The sequence below is a fragment of the Equus quagga genome, chromosome 5 (assembly GCF_021613505.1).
Source record: "Equus quagga isolate Etosha38 chromosome 5, UCLA_HA_Equagga_1.0, whole genome shotgun sequence".
Lineage (NCBI taxonomy): Eukaryota > Metazoa > Chordata > Mammalia > Perissodactyla > Equidae > Equus > Equus quagga.
Window position 1 is genome coordinate 111,597,440 of NC_060271.1, and position 20,393 is coordinate 111,617,832.

Sequence of the window (20,393 nt, forward strand, 5' to 3'; positions counted from 1 at the left end):
ATGGTTATCTTTCTCTGCCATCTTCTTCTTCCAACATGGGCTTCAAACTTCAAATTTGTTTCTTCTCCAATTTTCTTCTTTAAACTTATTCTTGTCTTGAACTTTTTCTTTTGATTATTGAATGAATTTACTCCTTTTATATTAACATGCCCATAATGGAATTTCAAAATGTGGTTCCAGATTTTTATTATTACAGATTTATGTTAAAGAGAATAAAAATGCACTTGCTTATTTCTTCTGGTCATTTTCTTATGTATTTAGTAAACTCTTATTAGTGCACCAAACACTGTGATTAACCCATGGCAGAGGTACAAGTAATATATCAGGCTAGATTGTGATCCCAGAGGCCTTAGGACTTAAAGAGGGGCACACATGAACAGAAATTATGATGCAGGGCATTAAGAAAGAGTCAGGAAAGAAGTAAAAACAAGTTCAACTCATAGAATTAAGCTGTGCCTCGAGGCATGAGTGGGGTTGCTCTGAGCAGAGGAAAGAAAATGACACTGAAAAAGGCAGAGACATATGAAAAAGCAGGAATGCTAACCTAATGGTGAGGTCTTAAAATTGGAATTAAAGTATGCATGTGTGCATTCTTTCACTCAACAAACACTGAGAGAGGAAGAGAGGCACTACCATGCTCTAAGCATCAGAACGAAAAGGCTCTGTGACGGTCCATATGACAGTCCAATGCAGCCCTTCCTTGTGGGTATGTGTAGGCTTTATACATTTTACTCATTCTATGAGTTCTTTTCTGAGTACAGTTTAATGGTTAAGAGCATGGACTCTAGAGCCAGACCACTGGGATCAAATTCGCCTTCCAGCTGTGTGGCCTTGGGCAAGTTATTTAATCTTACTGTGTCTCTGTAATTTTATCTATATAGTAGGATAATAACAGTATCTATGTTGTAGGATTGTTATGAGAATTAAATGAGTTAATACAAGTAAAGTACTTCTTAAGTGGCACATAGTACACTCTAAATAAGTGTTGGCTACCATTATTATTTTCCTAAGTGACCAAAAAGTGTCTTCTACACAAGGGATAAAATGATTCCTATTTATGTCAGCTCTCTCAAACTCATAGGCCACATATATTTTACCTACTTATACCCATTTTGCAAAAGAAAGAAAGAAAAAAGAGAAAGAGAGAGAGAAAGAAAAAAGGGCAAAAAGATATAGGCTAGAAATTTGAGTCATGAAATAAGAAGTAGTTTAAATCCCATTTCTACCATATGTACCTTAGTCCCATATTTTCCTGAATGAAGATTCTACAATCAACTTCTTACTCTGTCGTGTTCATTATTTAGGGAGGATAAAACTAGCTGTCTCTAGATGTAAAACCCAACCTATTCAATTATATTTTTATTGATCAGTTACAATCTATTTTTGTTTGTTTGTTTTTAAGGTATGCTTTTTCTTGGTGATGAAGATTGGCCCTGAGCTAACCTCTGCTGCCAATCTTCCTGGTTTTTTTTTCTCCCCAAAGCCCCAGTAACTAGTTGTATATCCTAGTTGTAAGTCATTCTAGTTCTTCTACGTGGGACACTGCCACAGCATGGACTGATGAGTGGTGTATTGGTCCGTGCCCAGGATCCAAACCGGTGAACCCCAGACCACCGAAGCGGAGCATGTGAACTTAACCACTCAGCCACCGGGCAGCCCCTACAATCTATTTTTTAAAGAAATATTTATCAAGCATATAAGATAGATCCTTAAGGGGACACAAAGACACTTACGTGCCACCAAAGAGCTTAAAGCCCAGGAGGTTTCAGCAGATTCATATAGAAATGCCAGTAGTCGCTCATGTGAACTAATGAGTCAGGAAGGGGATGCAAGTCTGGACATTGCATTCACTCTTCTGTGGCACGGAAATAAACGCATGTCATGTCCCTGACAACAATCTGGAGAATGGATATTGCACAAAAGCCTTTCCACCCAAAGTTTTGCTGATGGATCTGCTAGTCACAATAAGGACGTTGAAGAGTTGAAATAGTAAGTGAAACCAAGCTGGGCACTAAAATTAGAAGGTGAACCTCATCAGCTTCTGTGGTAATTTGTGGGGATTTCACAAGTCTGCATGTTAACACAGTCTCAGACCCCTGCCAGTTTTCATCTCACCACAATATCTCATCTTTAGTAGCTTCTTTTCAACACTTGCTTCCAATTTTTAGTCCAAGAAACAGGGCAAGTATTTATTTATTTAGTTATCTTAGCACTCTTTAAGTATTAATCACATGAAACCTGAAAGTATTCACCAAGCGTTCAGCTAAAAAGATACTTCCTCACTACTAAATGCAACACAAATCAGTTACGGCATTTTTAAAACAGAAAAATACAAATGAAAGTTTTTGAACCTCTGCTTGACTTATTACAATATAATAATATAGTTTGGGAGATAAACACAAAAAGCCACCCTAAAAACATCAATGACTGGGGAAAAAACACTGGAATCTCTGAAGCAGTATTTACAAGGAATAATCAAGGAGTGTTCAAGACCCAAAATGTATTGCCTCCACGCGTCTAAAGCAGTGTGTGAGGAACCCAGGTTTTGTAAAAGCGTTTTTGTATTTTAAGTATTATAGTTCCTTTTCCAAAATTTAATTTTGCTTTTGGATAAGGATGTCTTTACTTTTATAATGTGCTGTCTACAAAGTGCCAAACATCTATTTTATAAAAACTGGAAAATTCCTTATGTCATCTAGATGTATCCAAATGGCCATGTCTTTGTTGTAATATGGAGCAACTGGAATCGTTCCAATGAGTTTTTTTATTGAGAATCATATTCACAGAAAGATGACTGAACAGACGCCATATGCTTGACATCAGCAACATCTCATATAGATGTGCTTGTGGGTCCCAACACAAAATTATGTTTCCATAATAACCAAGAATTCTGGCTCTGATGCTATAGCAATTAAATATAAAAGTACAGTGGTTGTTCAAACATTATAAACATTGTTGTCAAATGCCCTTCTCTTTTAACACTTTTCTCTTTATAAAGACATGCATGCCTATTTAAAGACATACAAATAATAAGCCACAAATCTTAGCTTTTTCTCCAAATTGAAGATGGTGCAAGTTAACAAGTTCTTCCTCACTCATCATCCACAGGTTACAAAACGATGACTTCTTGGACTTCTTTGACATCTAGCCCGTAGACGTATTTTTTTGTTAGGCCTGCACAGGATTGGCTCTCACAAAGTTTCAAAAATTTAGAATTAGATGTAAAAATGTACAAATCCAGACTTTAAAAAATCCAGTTTTCCAGATTCTTGGGGGAAAATTGATCTGCCGGTTTAGGGCTACATCCCAATGGGGCAACATCTAACCGGAGCTCAACAGCAAAGGCCTCCTGGTCCCCAAAGTCCCACTACCTCTATTGTCTCCCCAAACTGAGGCCAAGTGTCATTGCCATTTATTGTCCCACTATGTGCCTTTTCTTGCTTAGAAGAATTAAGAGGAATGAGAAACAGCACTTGTCTCAGACAGAGAGTTTTTCATATCTCTAATCACTAATCCCACTCATTATGGGATCTTCCTGGCCCTGCAGACATTCACATTTGTGAATCCCTACCTCAGACTCGTCAGGTCGCCTGCTGACATCTTGGATGCTAAGCAAAAGCTAAGGAGGAGACTTCAACACGCAGATCTCCAGAATGTTACTATTTTTGGATTGAACAAGGAAGAATCACAAGACAGCTACTATGCTTAAGCCTTCTGGTATATTTTCATTCAAAAAGTAGGCTCAAATTGCAAGACAAATTTCACCTCTTCCCCAAGCAAGAAAGAAAGTTTGGGCATTTCTGCAGCATTTGTCAAGCTTGGCTAGGCTAATAAACTATTATTTATTTCCACTTACAATATGCTTAAGTGTCTAGATAACCTCCAAGTTTTGCAATTTCCTCAGATTTTTGTGGTTTTCTTTCACAGAAACTCTCAAAATCAACAAAATACATATTCACAAATGATTCCCAAAGAGCATGGGACTTGATGCCACTGCCCTCTCAACACTTTATTTTGTAGATTCTGGAAAGATTAAGGGAAAATAGAGTGTTTACTGGGCTGTCTCTAAAAAACATACGTACCTACTCGTGCTTAGAGGCAAACGCATTTTCATATTCCACACACTGTCGTATCTAGTTTCACTCTCTCCCACTTCCTCTCTATGTTGCTTTGGATTCGTTGACTACAACTAGTAACAACTTACTCCTTCATGCCAGATTTGAGTAAATCACAGGTACTTATCCCTCTGGACTTTTCGAGATAATTTCCTGTGGATAATTTCCAACACTTAGGTAATGAGTCACTTGGATAATTAGCGACTATACAAGTTGAGCTGGTAGTCTTCCTTTGTTGTTGTTTACTACTCTAAAAAGAAACCAGAAACCAGGGAAGGGTTATTTACTGGTCAGTGCAGCTGCAAGGATTGGTCTCTAAAGACCTGATTTCATCATCTTGCTCATTCAAGTCTTCTGATTGTGCTTTTTTGGTCTACTCAGAGGAAACTCTGTGGTTCTAATAGAGAAAGAGACTGTGGTAATAGGAGAGACAAGGAACATTTCCACTTTTCAAGGGGACCTTTTATTTACCAGGTTAATGATCTCATGTTATAAAACAGAGCCCCAGAGTCTGAAAGATAACATAATTTTCTCAAGTTTACACAGTGAGTTAGTGGAAGAGAGGGAAATATTCCAACACAGTGAGCTTCCATAGAATCCAGACTCATACTGGGGTCCCTGGGACATAAAAAGTGCATATGTCAGAAGGCTGATTTTGAACTAATGCATCTGCTTTAAAGAGTCTAAGGTTTCTGAGATGAAGCAGTCCTTTTGGCATTTAGATTTGGAGAAATGAAGCAGCTATATGCTGTCAGCCATGAAATTTCCTCTCACCAATCTGATTTCGAGGAATTTGGCTCTTTGACTTTGCAAAAACTATTCTACCCTAATCATCTCCCTTTGTCAAAATAACTTTTGTATTCAGGGGTTTAAAATGATAGTGCAGGTTTTAGCAAAAAGCTAAAATCCCTGGGTGGGGGGTGCTGGGTATCTGAAGCAGTTCTGGGTAGCTTTGAGATGGGCAAAGATGTGTTGGTAAAGGTAAGCTTAAGAAGGTGGAGCCTTGGAACTCAAGATGGCTCTTGGCACAAATGGCTGGCTCTTTTGATCTGATCCTTGGGTCATGAACCTTGTCTAGTCATTTACTCCTGTCACATGGAACCCTATATATTTTATGGGTTACCTTTTGTCACTGAAACATTGGCTTCTCAAGTCTTCCAGAAAAGACCTGCACATGCTCCCTTGCCCTAGTCTAAGCTTACTCCTAAACTTGCTCACCGCAAGGCTTTGAGACTCTGCCCCGGTCTCCTAGGTTTGGGATCAAATAGTTTGCAAACTATAGCTCCCATTGTCTTCATCCTTAAATTCCACCCACACCAAACAGGAGCAGCTTTTTCAAGAGGATGGGGTAAGTTAATTTTTAAGAAACAAATCCTTCCCATATTCCCAGCGGTTTGTTTAGGGCTTGGGTGGCTCTGATCTTAACTGTGGGGAGACATGTCTCTACTTTACAAAATGGGACAATTGTCTTCAGGGGGATACCTGCCTCTCATTAAATGCTTGAAAGATATTGAAAGAGGTCCCTGGGTTCAGATGGACAACCTTCCCAGGGTCTCAAAGGAGTCTGCCAAACACTACTCGAATGCACAAAGACTGAATGTCCCAGAGAATTTGAGAAGAAGACAAAAGGAAATCAGCATTCCCTGAGGTTCCACCATCTGGTATCATTTTTATACCTTAAAACAGAAGGACTTGCCCCATGCAAAAGGAAAGAGAAAACAACCTCATTCGCTGATTCTCACCATCAGCTTTTTAGGCAGAAAAATCTGAGACACTAAAATTTTCTCCCCCTCTCAAGAGTCCAAGGGCGGCCTCAGACTGAACATCCAAGATACAAATATAAGGGTTTCCTTTTTTGCAGAGGCATCTATGACCCTATCTAGAGACAATACTCCTTACTGCTCCCCATGAAGTTGCTTCCTTTGCCACTTTGTTCAGCTCAGTCATCCTTCAGTACCTTGGCCAGACACCATCAGCCAGGGGCCATTGTGCTGTGCTGTCCACCAGCTTCGTATGGCACTTCCGCACTGGGCAGGGCAGCCGAGGGGAGGGCTCCAAGGCTGCATAGACAATGATATAATTCTAGCCACTTCACAAAAACACTGTCTTATAGTGTCCTTTACTTTGGGCTTATAACAATAAAGACTGATGACATTTGGTCAGCTCACAAACCACAAGAGTTCAGACATTAGTGCAGCACAGGCCTCAGGCCAAGGACATTGGTAGTACATGTAATCTCTGCACCATCTCACATGGGACTTTGTATGTATTTAATGTCTTTCTTCAAAGGAGATTAAAGACCAAGAATCTAACTTCACCCTATGACATAATTCTGAAAAAGAGAGTTAATGGTATTATTTTTATGTTATAAATAAACAAATTGGAATACAAAGAAATTAAGTGAATGTTCTATTGGTTAATCAATCTACCCATCAATCAACAAGCACTTATTAAATATTTTATTTTTTTCCAGGTGGTGTTTAAATGTTATCTTTTAATATAAGTAAAAGTATGATTCTAACAACAAATGGACTAATTCTTATCTTGGCAGGAAAAAAAAAAGTGTTTTAGGCCGAGTATCTAAATAGTCCTTTATTGACTCAACAAATATCAACTGAGCACATACTTCTTACCTTCCAGACATTATGCAGGGGCCTGGGTATCCAGTGGTGAATGAAACAGACCAGGACCCTCTCCAATGGAGTGTACAGTTTAGTGAGGGGAACTGACCCGTAGACAGACAAATTGATATATAATTACAAATTGTTATAAGAGCTATGAATGAAAACCCACACAGGCTGCTAAGATAGAGAATGACAGAAGGGATTATTTTAGGTGAGTGGTAAGGAAAGATCTCCTTGAAGAGGTGATATTTAAGCCAAGAGCTAAAACTTGGAGATTAATTTAGTGAAAGATGTGGGAGAATGTAAAGCTTGAAAGCTGGCTGGATCATAATTCCATTTACTGAATTGGAGAAGATTGGCAGGCTGAAAGGAGTGGGTATATTGGAAGGAATCTAGGGTTGTGCTTAAGATGTGCTAATGTTGAGATGCCTGTGAAACTCCTGCATTCAGGTCTCAAGATACAAATTTTTATTTATTTATCAACGGAGTTCCAAGGAAAGATCTGAGATTGAATTTAAAATTGAGAGTTATCCCTATGTGAATAGCATTTAAAGCCATAGGAGTGGCTCAGATCTCTTAGGAAGAAAGTATAAAGAGAAAAGACAAGAGAGTCCACCCTTAAGCCTTGGGCATTCCAACCTCTAGAGGTCAGAGAGAGGACGTGAAGCAGCGAAGCCTCATGAGGAGGAGCTAGAGAAGCAGAAGGAAAACTTAAAGCATGTTGTGCCGTGGGGCCAAGAGAAGAATGTGCTCATGGAAGTTGAAACCATCAGCTGATTGAATGCTACTGAGAGGTGAAATAAGAGAAGGGTGGAAAACTATCTGCTTAAAAAATTTTTGCTACAAGGAGGTCACTGGTCACCTTGACAAGAGCAGCTTTAGTGGAGCTATGGGCAGAAGGCAGGGTGGTGTGAGCTGAAGAGTAAATGGGAGGTAAAGAAAAACAGCAGCAGGTGTAGAATACGAATCGAACACATTTGTCCGGGATCGAGGTGAAGAGAAATTGGCGGAGGAGGTGAGGATCAAGGGCTATTTTTGTAAGTTGAGAGTTGCTGGAACATTCTGTACACTGATGGGATGATCCAGTAGAGAGGAAGTTAAAGACGCAGGAGGAGAAGGGGATAACCGAAGATGAGAGGGTACCAGTTGTAACAAGAATAAAGAAAGAAGGAGAACATGTTTGCAAACACAGTAGAGTATACATAATTAGTAAGGGGAAGATGAAGGGAAATAACACAAATCAGAGACATATAATCATCAGGTTGGCAGCAGGAGTTCATTCAATCCACCTGCTTCCAATATCCTCAGTTCTCATTCCTGAGTTTTTGAAGAGGAAAGAAGAGAAAAATGAGCTCCCCAAGTCCCAGAGGGAGAAGTCCTGGGATGAAGTGTCCCATGACTTAGGATCTAATGATCCTTTTCCATGCTCCAGTAAACAATGTGGCTCTAGTTCATTTTAACACTTTTCTGCTAGTTAAATATCTGTATTGTCACCTGATAACATTTGATGCTCTTGGACACCAAAGCGTGCTGCCAGCTTGTGATGCGAGTCACTCAGCTTGCACTTTCATGAACTTATTCACAAGAACTAGTTACTTTACAGTTAATTTTTGCCCTGGAGCTGATACAGCAGTATTTCCTTAAGTGCATTAGGTCTTCACGACTTACTGTTTAACAGCAGTTATGAGAAAAAATGGCATGTGTCAACCACATAGAGTGTTTCGAAGGCATATTAGAGTAAGATTTGTGATTGACTCTTACAGATCACGGTTTCTCAACCTTGGCACTACCGGTATTTCAGCTGGATAATTCTTTGTCGTGGGGGTCCCTCCTGTGCATTGTAGGATGCTTAGCAGCATTCTTGGACTCAACCCACTAAGTGCCAGGAGTACTCCATCCCGACTCCCACCCCTATGCCTGCCCCCCTCACCGTATGGACAACCGAAAATGTCTCCAGACTGCCAAATGTCCCCTGGAGGGTAAAATTGCCCCCAGTTGTGAATCGCTGATATAGACTGGTGTCATAACATCAAAATAAAAACTGAAAAGTCAATCAAACACCTAAAATTTCTCCTGGTATCAGAATGTCTGCCTTCTGTATAGGCAGATACCTGGCTATTTGACTGAATTTTTCAGTTTTTAAATGAATCCTAGATATCTTCATTAACAAAAAACATTTGAATGCATGCACTTTCTAGACGTCATCTCAGCTTGATTTTCAATTCTTGAGCTAATTGGCAGGATTTAACATGTCAGAATTTGGCTTAATGTAGAACATTTCAGAGCTTTCTAAGTTTAAACTTGTCCCTCACTCTACATTGGCATATTTGGGCCCTTGTTTTATTCCTATGTTAATTGTCTTGGTTTGATTTGATTTGATTTTTGCTGCTTATCATAAGCTGTTTTAATCATTTTTAGAGGGTGTCAGAGGATAAATATTTATGAACACAGGCACAGTTTTTTCAATATGTGAAGACAGAGTTCTGTTTTGTGAGAACAGTTTACCTCCTTTCCCAGTGCCCAAATACTGGCTCTTCTTGCGAAATCTCAGGATGACTTTTTGTAGAATGAATTGCCTGTGTTTCAGTTTTTACTTATAAATCATTCACTATGTTGTGTTGTTACAGGAAGAGAGTCATGCTCAGTGTGAAACTATTAGAGGTGATTTGTTCTCGTACCAGCTCTATCACTTACTGGCAGATAGCTTATGCTTCTGGGTGTCAGTTTCATCACATTCGAATTCAATAAACATTTACTGAGAGGCGTGTGGTTTTGCCAAGTCAATACTTGACAATGCCTCAAAGGCTGTTTTGTGGTAGGGAGTGGCTGCTCTGTATGGCAACAACTTTTGAGGATCAAGAAGTTCGCTAACAGCTTCTCGTTTTCATAAATAACCCTGTAAGAATCAAACACGAATTATGTTAATCCTCCTTGAATCACAGCCATTCCTTGTAGCAAAATAAATGTATAAATTTAATCTCTCTTGTTCAAAATGTGAATTCTGCATAAACAAATATTGAACTCTAGTTAATGATATGTATGATGAAGTATTTAGGAATGAAGTGTACTGCTGTCTGCAACTTCTTTTGAAAAAAAAATGGACCAATGTATGGATAGAGTAATGGATAAATGGTAGATGTGTGAAAAAAGCAAATATAACAAATTGTTAATGGTAAAACTGAATTAGTGGTATACAGATATTCACTATACAATTCTTTCAACTTTTTTCTTTGTTGACCATTTTTATCATGAAGTATGAAAAAAAATTCTTCCATTATTTTAAATGCACATGCTTCAAACCTTTAGTGTTTGGGGATTTGGTGAATAAGTCATGTGTATTAGCCTTTATGATTTTGTAACTATTAATCATATGTAAACTGAAGAGATCTCAGTTATCAGCCTGCCCAAGTGGCTGCTCAGTCCCCTTGAGCATTTTAGATGCTATTCTTCGTATGTTTTCCAATTTTTGTTAATGACTTTCTTAAGGAAGAGCAATCAAAATTACTCCAAATGGTCCAAGTCTCAAAGTTTTGTTTGAGAGTAATAGGAAGATATTTTGGGATTTGTTTCCAATCATCTCTGGCTAATGAAGAACCAGGCTAACTTGCTTTTCAAGGAATCCCCACACCGCATCAGTTAATGGCATATTCATACACTAATTATGCAAGTTAGAACCTCCGAATTTTCCTCAGCTCCCTCTTCTCCTTCACTCCCATATCTAATGGCTCTCAAAAACTATCAATTTTGCTTTTTAAATATTCTGAAAATTCTTCCACCCTCTCTATTACCATTGGCTTATTTCACATCCATCTCTGGAGTCTTCTATTGGCCTCTGGTATTTTTTCTCTCCAATCTGTTCACCTCGTTGCCTCCAGAGTTTTCTTTTCATAATGCAAATATATTCATTCACTCCTTTACTTGACAAACTTCAATAAGAGTTAAGGATTACTGTTAATTATTTTAGATGTATTAATGACAAAGGAGTTCATAGGAGAACTTATCTTTTAGAAATACATAACAAAATATTTACAGGTGAAATGCTGAAATGTCTGGATTTGCTTCAAAACACATGAGAAGAAGAGAACATGGGTGGCAACATAAATGAAGCAAGATTGGCCACTGAAAATTGTTAAAGTCAAGTAATGAATACATGGGAGGTCATTAAATTATTTTGTCTACTTTTATATATGTTGGAAATTTTCTATAATAAAAAGATATTTTTTCAACTTTAAATGGTTTTCAAAAATATCTAAATGCTTCAGAAAGGCAAACATCACCCTTAACCATCTGGATCCACTTTATCTTTTGAGCCTTTTCTCCAATCTCTCCTCCAACATGTACCCTACGATTCACCTCTACAAAGCTACATGTTATTCCTGGAAAGGAGTCTCCCAAAGCACAGTTTTTTCTTCTTGACTACGTATCTTTTTATACCCAATTCAAGTGTCACCAACCCTAAGGAACCTCCCCTGACTCACTCTGATACAGTCATCTCCTTTCCTCAGACTTCCACAGAACTCTGTACAAACCTGTTTTATAAAACAAATATTTGTATGTTGTAAGATTATTGTCATAATGATTTTTTTAAAATGTTGATGTGCTTATCTAGGTGCTAATATCCTAGGGTAAGGTCTGTGCCATTACTTATGTTTGTGCAATATGCAGCACAAAGAATGTATTTAAAAATACTTGCCAAATGACTTGTATGAAAATTATTTTGGATTTTTTTTCTTTTGCTTTTGTTACCTAAGTGTAAAGTCTGGCTTCTACATAAGGAGTCCCATAAACCAGTCTGTATTTATGGAGATTTTAATAACTTTTGGTTGAGTAAAACTTCCAAATCTGAGGATTAAAACTCAAAACAATTTTTCAAATATATTAGCCTCTCTTCCACAAGCTTCACGTGAGAGAGTATTCCAAATAGTTGCAGAATTTCATGCATGACACATTTCTCAGTCATCCTTACAAGTGAAAAGATAAAGCCTCAATTCTTATGTGATAAAACCACCCTCACTGGTTCAAGTCAACCAAAGTCCCTGCAGCTTCCAAAGAGAGCTTGAAAGAAGTATTCTTTTAAAACATAGAGAATTAAAATAGAATGAGACGTGTTCCACTGGTCCTGCTTCAAAGTCTGCTTGGCCCTTTTATCTATCTGTAACCACGGCCCCAAGAAACAATTTATGGAGTGAGTATGATTGCCCATCTTGGTGCCAATATAAAAAACCAAATATAATTTAAAGCAAACTGTCACTGCTGGTTCATCAGCCAGTTCCTATAGTCATGGTCCTTTTTTACATCTGTCATCATCTAAGATACTATAGTGAGTTTTGAGTGTCGCCAGAAGCTTAGCTCTGCAGGAGCACCCTGCCCGAGGTGGAGACCACCACAGTTAAGAGAACATCTCAACGATAAAAACAGGATGAGTGTGTTCTGGGTAGGGCCTAAAAGGAGACTGCAGAATGCAATCATGAGTCCACAGAGTTCTAGGATGTTTCTTTGTCCTACAGCATCCTTCTAATGGAAACGGCTATGTATTGGGCATGACATAATATCAGTTGCATGCCAAGGACAGAAGAATCTGAACTGCACAGAATGACTGCCCTTTCCACAGTTTTTAACATAAATATAGTGTGAGATGGGGTGGTTTAAGAGAAAAGGCATGCATTTTGTTTCCAGGCATACTAAGACTAGAATCCTGGCTTTATTACTCATTGGCTGTGACCTTGTGCGAGGTACCCAACCTCGGTGAAATTTAGTTTTCTCTTATGTAAGAGCATCAGTAACATCAACAACAATGTCTACCTGTGGGTATTGTGAAAATAGACATCAGTTTCTTTCCTTACCCAGTGGCAGACCCAGTTTAAATGCCTACTTCAGAAAGAAAATAGAAAGAGACAGATTCATCTTAGAATCAGAGTGACTGGGGAGAGAAAGAGATTACAGAGAAATCTTGAGCACCATCATTCAGATTGAGCACTGTCCTTGCCATAAAAAATAACAATCTCTAAAACATCCTGTCAACTCATATGATTTTGAATGGCATTCATTCCATGCATAAATGAAATACTTTCAACTTTTAAAAAGCAGAACTGAAAGTAAAGCAGAATCCAAAGTTCAGTCAAATTGAACTCATGGTATGAGTTTTCCAGGACCAAATATGGAATTATACTCAGTTCTATTTTAAAACTGCTTTAAATTCTTGAGTAGATTATGAATTCCAGAAATCTATATGAACTTGAGATTTGAGAACATTCATCTTTGATAGTCACAGGGACAGTTGTTAGAGTGTGACTGGAAAAGGACATTTGTCCTTCCCAGCTCCTTGATTCCAGGTCTAACAAGTTCTGTAAAACCAGGTTGGTTTGGAGTGTATAAATTCCTAAAAGGGAATCTCTGGGTGGTACCTTCCCCAAGTGAACTTATGTAAAGGATTCCAAGGAAACTTAGTTCCACCCATTTTGAACTGTTGGATGAAAGGAAAAATATTACTTTCTGAAAATAAAACAGAGGAGTGACCAAACAGCTCTTTAAAAAAAATGTGGAGTCTGATTCTGTGGCTGGATGACGACCTCTTTGCCTGAGTTCTTCTCCAGCCCATGGCCTCCCTTTTGATCAGTTCATCAATCGCTAACGTCTCTACCACAGTACAGATGTCTTAGAGGGGAAAAGAGAAGCAACTCAAACCACTTACGCACATTCAAATGCAGTTACCTGTCTGCAATTTTTGAAACAGTTAAGCAGCAGCAAAGTTTCTGGAATTAACTATGAACTTAGTTTTTCCATGTTGTTTTTCCCCATTACTACTTCTCTGTTAAAGATTATGTCTGGACACATTCAAAGACAAAACTCTGAGTACACTTACGATACTAAAGCAAGTCAGTGGCATAATGATCTATGCAAGGGTCTTGGAACGTTGTATGGGGTGGGGACAGGTCCACCTAAACCAACGCTGAGTTAAGTGTAAAGATAGGGCAGCAGTTGGCAAATGGAGAAGACTTCAGAAAATAAAATTACCAATCTGAGCATACAGAAACTTCAAAGATGTTGGGATATCAGCAGCGACATAAATCATGCAGATATTGAGTTGAACCCTCCATAACGTTGAGTTGAATTTGTTCTCTTGAAAGGTGCAGAAAGTTCTGACTATTACAGTAGTCACTAAGGAAAAATGCCCTTTGAGTTGATTCATCAATTAAACGTTTTTTCAGAATTTTTTAAGTTCAAAGAAGGCTAGCTTTCACATTCATACTCACAAAAAGCTACTGCAGAAAGAAACACTGTAATAACTGTTATTGTCATAAAGCTGTACACTTGCTTCTCCACCCTCCACCTCTAAGCCCTAGCTGTTACAATGTTCAGAGGCACTGTAAAATCATCAGGCGTCATGCACTGTCATTTTCATGACCTTGCCAACATACTGATAATGCTGTTATACAATGAACTGGATTGCCATAACAGAAAATCAACCAGTAGTGAAGATTCTGTTATTCCAGCAAGCTAAGACTCTCTCAGTTGTGGGTAGATAAATCTGCAGAGGGAAATGGTCACAGTGGACACTGTTCCTGGTGTTAAGAGTACTCTATTTCCCACGAGAATAAGGATACTGTAACCAGGCGGAACTTCCAAGAATGCTGATGGTTTTGTTGGATAAGGGGAGTGCACACTTGACATCAGACGGCACTTTTTTAATTTCAAAAAACAACAAGATCTCTTCTAAAAGCTGAATGTTACATCATGCCATAGTTGGTATGATTCCAACTTAACCACATTGGGTCTGCAGGGGAGGAAAATAACTACCAAGTTCCTTTAAAAATATTACCCTAAGCAAATACTATTGTGTCTGTAACTAAGCGGACCCTGTTTCCGAAGCCAAATATCCATTTGTTTGGAAATACCATCATTGACATGCATGAGATGGCATATCATAAATCAGTCATCCATTTACCTTTTGCCCATCAGAAGATAATACAAATTACAGCACTTGTGATCACAAAGGACAATTCTAAGCTATCATTCAGAGTCAGAAGACTGAGGACTTAGCTGAGCTCCGCCAGCTACCGGTTCCATTACCATGGGCAAGTCCCTCACTTTCTCTCATTCTCAGTTTCCTCCCTGTAAACAATGGTGATGCTGTCTTTCACAGGATTGTGGCAAAGTGCAAGAAAGTGCTTTATACCAGAAAATTCCCGTACAAAGGCAGGAGCTTGCCTTCTCAATACCTTAGAGGGGCTTAAAAAAAGATCACAGCACAGTGGACCTGCACATCACAGACTCAAGAGGGACTATTGTGATCATTTGAAGGAGCAAAAAGCCCAAAGACTTTCAAATCCCATAGAACAATAGGAATGTGACACTCAAACAACTCATGGACTCCAGGAACTGTAAATGAGCAGTTTATACAGAGGGAAAGTGGGACTCAAGGGAGCTAACACTTTGCGAACAGGTTCTTTGGAACACACATAATCTGGCAAAAACAAATAAACAAAACGAGCTGCATCACAAAATTTGTCTCCTTATCCTAAAAGGTCCCAAGAAAATAATCATTTTATTTTGCTTCAAACCTGCTCAGGAGTAGTGAACTCACGTGTGGACTCTGCTGCGATTTCGAGTCCATCTCATGTGTTTCCATGTAATGCCCGCTGGACTATGCCAATTGCTATGAAAATAAACAATTCGCAGCAAGAATAGGAGGTAACTTCCAGTGGTTCTGCTGTAGCAGACTATATGGCTAACTACTCTTGAGTTAGGCTTGGTTTTAGATGCATCAGGCAGGGGAGGAGTAGATTAAAAATTCCCTTCTTACCATAAATGGCTTGATCTTCAAAATATGTAATCTTGTCATAACATTGAAAGAGCACTGATAACTTTCTCAATGATATCCATGAATGGTCTACTTACTTAATTTTCCTCCTGATTAATCAAAGGACCCCTCTGCTACTTATGTATTCCTCAGTGCTCTTTCTCATCGCCAGCCCTAACTTGGACATTTAACCACACGGAGGATGATGGAGAGCCAAGTTAAATTTCTAGAAGGGTTCAAGAAATGGGTTTCTCCTAAGGCTCTGTCTCTGGCTGAAAACGCAGAAAGGCTGCAGGTTCATAGTCCACAAGTAAGATGGCCAGTCTTTCGCTTGGCAGCAAGCAGGTCGGGGAGAAGTGTACCCCCGGGCAAAAGTGGGTGCAGGCAGCCCCAGCCAGCAGAGAAAAGCACACCTCTCCTCCCTCCCCTCTCACACCCAGTACCCTGGCCTGTGACCCTTCTCTGCAGCTCAGAACAAACAGACTAAAAGGAGGGAAGGATTGCATTGTTTCTATCCATTAATAACAGCAACTTACTTGGACAATCAACCTTCCAGGTTGAGCCACAATGAACAAATCTGCTAATAGTTTTATCACCACTAAGCTGGCTATTTGGGGTGGGGCATGGGTGGAGTGGCTGTGTTCCAAAGGAAAGGAGTGACAGGAAAAAGTGAGGAGAAGGTCAGAAGGGGCAGTGAAAGCAGTGTGTTTCAGGACAACAATAAAGCCCTCGACCGCTGTTCGCACTGATGTGAGGGCCATCACTGAACTACACCAGAGAGAAAAATGTGCTGCCGGTCCGCGAGTCTATGGAGCTTGGGCTCGGACTGTCACAGGGGGAAACCTCGCCCTTCCTGCCATGGGGAGCTGGAAAGGGCCATAACACACATTGTGTGTCTAATTGCACTGTGCTGAAATATTCTCATTTGCACTTCACGAGCTTTTAAATTTAAACATGTGGGATTAGCGTACGTGTTCCACTTTTAGTTTTTAATGTGTGCATGTTCTGGAGTCAGATCTGAGTGCCACTTCTGCCTGAAGCATGTATAGTTGAGCGGCTAAGGGGGTCTCCAAGCTTCAGCTTGTCTATCTATAAAACCGGAATGATAATATACAGCACCGAGACTTATTGTGAGGATTATAGGAAAATAAATACACTTGCTTAGCACATCATTTGGCATACACATTAAATGCACAATAAATATAAGTTATAATTATTAGTGTTAATATTATGATGGTAACAGTAGCAGAAGCCTTGAGCTTTCTTTTCTGGCCCTGCCACTAACTTGCATATGAGCCAGATAAATTTGCTACAATTTCTTCATCTTTGAAATGAAGACATTAAATTGCACCTTTTGTAATTCTTATCCAGATCTAAAAGTCTTTGATTCTAAGGACATACTATCTGCATCAAAAATAATTAATTTTATTATTCTGTTATTAATATTTCAGAAGTCAGGGTATTATTTGGTTTTTCAAAATAATTGGTGGGCATTCAAAAATTCAGCACTTGAATAATTCAAAGGATACTCTGACTGCCCTTTAGACTCCCCTATTTTATCGTGGGTGGCTCTATTAATCCAGAGACACGGTTTCACCGGAGAGTTCTTTTCCTCTATCGGCCTGTGGAAAAAGTGAAACCAGCCAGAAGTGAACACCCTAAATGGCCCAGCGGGCAGCCAGCGCCCTGCAGTCAGACAGGGAAGTCACTGGCCACGTGGCCACATGCTGACCCAAGGACCTCTCACAAATGGCATAAAGAGGAACGGAGGAGTTGGAAATATATTTCTCACTGAACACTCTAGGTTTTGTGGATTCTTCTATTTCAAGGAAATGAAGGGGGAAGACATTCCAATGCCAGACTGGCCATTTTTTCAGATGGGGCATCCGAAAGGGCTTCCATCCCAGATCTCTGGCTGATGTGGTACTCAGGACCAGCTGTGTTGAGGAAACTGCGACAGAGCCAGCACATCCTGGGTCATTTTCAATCCATTCTCCACATACATCACAGGGTGGTGAGGGTGGGGTGGGGGGGGCTGTGCTCCCTCTCGGCAGGGGGCAGAAATGGCAAGAAAATTATATGACCTGAGCCTACCTGACAATCCACCAGCCACCTGGGGATTGTCACAAGCAAAACAAGTGTTTAAGTAAGAATTCAAAGAAAAACAAGCCCTCTCTGCCCACCCTCCAGCCCCTCTTAACATCCAGGCGATCCAGAAAAGGGAACTTGTTTGGTTATCTCTCTGCAACGCTCTGATTCAGAGGCCAGTCACTTCCAGAGGTTTACATCACCGATTCAGGGTTCTGCCCTCTCCCTTTCCCCTTTTCTTTTCTCCTTAAGCGTTCTGTCTAGTGACTACCACGGAAGGACACAAGGAAGGACACTGTCATGGAAGGACACAAGCCCTGAACGACAGCTCCGTTCCGGTACCGTGTCTGCTTTGCTGCTCTCCCAAGGGCAAGCTCCATTCTTGCCAAATGAACCAGCAATAGAACAGGTCCTCTCAGCTATTTGGGTGCCAGGCCTCCCAGAGTTGATAATCAGCTTAAGGCAACACTTCTATAATCCAGACCATAAACAAGGAAGAAAGACTCTGAGCCTCATAAAAACATGAACTTTCCCTTATCTAAAATAAGACCAGGGGCAAGTCAAAATTTTAGCTTTAAAGTAGTCAAGGTGAATTTGCTTGTTGAAGAAAAGAGCTATAAAATATATCTTTCAATGAATTAGCAAGCGTGCCTGAAATCTAAATGTGATTTCAAACCTAAATATTATTTTATTCATTGTGTCTATTGCAGATTGTTATACACAGTTAAATGAGATAGTCTTGAAAATTGACTGGGAATGGTCAAGTCAAACATACAATAAATTCACAAGTTATTTCTCAAAACACTATTTTTCAAGTTTCAATAGTAAAACTAATTAAAATCAAATCTAGCCCTCGACTCACTTCAATAGGTTCTCTACTTTAAAACCTGAATTTTGGTTTTGAACCTAAACACCACAGACCATAAAAATCCTGGATGCCAGGGAATAAACTCGATGTTTCCTATATAGGAATCAAACAAAATACCTCATTCATCCTTAAAGTTAGAAACAACGTTGCTGAAAATAACAGATTCTAAAAAAAAAATCAGTAAAAATACAAATGGCTATTAATAACAAGTACAAATAAAATACGTCGCTTACTGCCAGAGGGAGACCAAAATCAAGATTAAAAATTGTCGGTAGCTTGCAAATACACACACACACACACACATACACGCACATGAAAGTTCTCCAGTTACTTACTGGGGCGGTTTTGTCGCGGTATTCCTCACATCAGCACCCTGCCTGTCCAGCTGCCAAGTCCCAGAGCATGCCGCCAGCAGCTGTTTCCTTCAAGCTGGGGCTGTGTGTCTTAACCAGTCACATGCGCCTCCTGATAAATACTGCTGCCGTGCCAGGTCAGAAACCGAAGATCATTATTCTCTTAATTTGCAAACCTTCTCATAACCCCTGAGCTGGCTCAGCCATTTCGTTAACATGCAGAGCAGTACATTCCACAATTTGTTTTCTATCAGTGACAAACCCGGAACAGCTGATAAGTCACACTGGCAGGCAGGTCACTGTAAGTGGAAAGTTAATGTGTTTGTGTGGAGGGTGGGGGTGCAGTGGGGAGGCTGGCAGTCCCTGCACTCTCTCATCTCACTCAAGTTTTCACTGGGGCTCTTGAACAGCAGGAGGAAGGAATCACAGACTGGCCAAGCAGGTGGAACTGCTCTGTGTTCCAGGTGCCACCGGAGTACTCAATCTGCCACTCCATCTTGGTTTCACTTTCTCAGCATCCCAGGCTCCAGTTTGTTGGAGAAGCCACAGGACTGAATGGACCGTTCTGGAGGCGGACTAACACTCTAAGAATGCTTCAGTTTAATTTCAAAGGTCAGGGCTGCTGTGCAAGTGATGCTCAGGGGCAAATGTGTGAGGGCTTATTGAAGAATATCAAATGCGGCTTTATGTAAAGAGCTAATGGAAATGATTTCGGGTAGCTAACAAGCAAACTTCCGCATAGCTGTCTGTTGGATTGTGTCAACATTTCGGGGCACCCCAGAGCACTTGAGATTATCAACGAACGAGAGTAGAAACAGAAATTATCACAAAATTTACAAGGCATTTTACAGATGCACTGCTGCCCCCTTTGGTGTGCTAGGAAGTTGGACCAACCTGTTTCCCGTGCTGCTCACAAAGGTGGCAAACCATCCTGGATGCTTTGGTGAATTCATCTCACCTGAGCTGATTTTCCCACCCTTCCTCTTCCTCCATCTCACCAAGGAAAGCCCTTGGACTATCTGACTTTGGATAGTATTCGACCTTGGGTACCTGACTTTTTGGTATAGTAAGAGTGACACTTCTAAAATCAGTGCCCGGGCAGGGTAGAGTGGAGATATGACAGGGAGTCAGCTCATTTGGTAAAGCGAACATCCAAAAAAGAGTTTAAAATGTTAAAATGCCCCAGGGGATTTCTGAACCATAATGAGCCTGTTAAACTGTCAACCCTGATTTTTAATAAGTGAGATCTTACTCAGTTGAGGAGCCTACGTGGGCAACCTCTCATATCTGGGTTTTGTCTCATAATTATTTACAGTGTTAATCAAACCAGAAGTTTTCCTTCATGCAGAGGATAGAGTGTTTTTCCAGAATAACAGAAAAAGACCAAAAAACCCTCAGTCTTGCCATTCCCTCAGGGGATTAATTTATCAACATGTGAGAGCCCAAAGTGCAAATGGGAAATTTTTTTGCAAGCTTCGAAACATATCCCTTTTTAAGGGTTCAAAGTTAGTAATATAAATAAACTACAGATATCAAAAGACAATG

The 20,393-nt window shown here is 39.9% G+C and overlaps 1 protein-coding gene across 4 annotated transcripts in view; it reads right to left on the reverse strand.

Annotated features, from left to right (window-relative positions):
* The window catches only part of RASGRP3 (RAS guanyl releasing protein 3), a 97,635-nt gene that overhangs the window by 50,425 nt on the left and 26,817 nt on the right, over positions 1-20,393 (reverse strand). Inside the window, exon 2 of one of the 4 annotated variants that reach the window (XM_046663520.1) lies at positions 18,831-18,973. The exons of the other annotated variants lie outside the window; for them this stretch is intronic. The gene's annotated coding sequence lies outside the window, so the exon portion shown is untranslated. The remainder of the gene's footprint in view (positions 1-18,830; positions 18,974-20,393) is intronic. 4 annotated transcript variants of the gene reach the window in all.